The following is a 1,481-nucleotide window of genomic DNA, read 5'->3' on the forward strand; positions in this document are numbered from 1 at the left end:
AAAGTCTGGACAGACTGACACCTGAGGCTGAGGGGCGGAGCCACATACACCACCCTCCCTAATCCCTGAATTGCTGCAGGTGCTACACTCTAGCAGAGGTTTCTTTAGCAGCTGAGCCCAAAATGCAGCCAGCAGACAGAGACTGCAGGAGGCAGGACTCACAGAAACTCGGCCTTTTAAGTGGTGTTTGCCTCAGGCCTACTGTGAGTAAAAGCCAGCCTAGGAGTGCACCTTGATATTACCATGAACACCTGGGTCCAGCAGATGTAGCCACAAACTGTATTGTTTGTAGCTCCAAGACAATTGCTGAGGACCAGTCATGGGCAGTGTCTCCCACTGGTCTGTGCCGGGTTCCTGCCAGATAGGCCCAGGGCCGGCACATTCAGATGTCAGCTGTAGAAAGCATCAATTCAGGACCTAACAACCCTTGCTAGAGTGGTATCCTAAGGAACGGCTCCTCATTCCTGGCCCAGCTGAGGGGAGTTCCACTCTCTGATCAGCACCTGCCCAGCAGCTCATGTGCGTTGGGTAGGGTGGAGCTTCACAGTCAGCCAGTCTGGGTACTGGATATCCTGCCCTGCTGGGCTAGTCAGGGGGAAGAGAGAGAGGCTTGGAGCATGGACCTTTAATATGTGGGTCCCTGTGAGTCTATTGTATCTGGTTGAGGGGCTTAGCCACCTTTGGGTGGGGCACAGTCAGCCCCAGGAGAGGACTCTCTCAGTCTTCCTCCTTGAGACCAGGGTCTCACTAGCTTAAAGAACTTCTGCGGAGAGGACTTTTGGCCACACTCAGTCTGAACCTGCTGCACACCTTTTCAGGGAGAAATAAAATTTGAGTATCCAACAGTGGCTGAAGGATTAAGCTCTGAAGTAGTGACCACGTTCCCCGTACTAAGCTTCTGACCAAGAGACCCCTGACATAGGGGTTCCATTAACATTGTATTCACAAACTCAGCTGCACTAACCCACCAAGCATGCAACCTGTAGAGAGATTGGTTGAGTGAGGCCAGACTGAGCCCACACTACAGTCTTACTACAGAAGACTCTGTGAAAAGACCAGGCAGTTGCAAGAGGAGGAGGAGCAGCTGAAAAGTGTGGACAAATCTTATTGAGTTTGGTGCTTTTACAGAGGTGCTGTCATCTCTAATTATGCAGAAGCTGATTCTAATACAAAGGTTGGCCCCTCCCACACTACCCAGGCACAGAAAATGCAGACACAAACAGTGAAAAGTGCAGTAGCTGCAGACTGGTAGCCCACAGCAAGTTATAAACAACAGCTGATGCCAACGCAAGAAGATCTAGAGCCAACACTACTGGTAGTGGGTGTGGCAGACAGCACTAACCCTAGACTCAACTACCTACACAAGCAGCACACCCAAAAGTGGAATATAGCAGTCACCAGACACTGTGAAGAATAAGTATGCTCAACAGGACAGACTTTGCACAGTGTGTAATACACATGATCAAGGTTGACTCTTAGAG

This window comes from Saccopteryx leptura, chromosome 3 (assembly GCF_036850995.1).
Source record: "Saccopteryx leptura isolate mSacLep1 chromosome 3, mSacLep1_pri_phased_curated, whole genome shotgun sequence".
In the NCBI taxonomy this organism is placed as follows: Eukaryota; Metazoa; Chordata; class Mammalia; order Chiroptera; family Emballonuridae; genus Saccopteryx; species Saccopteryx leptura.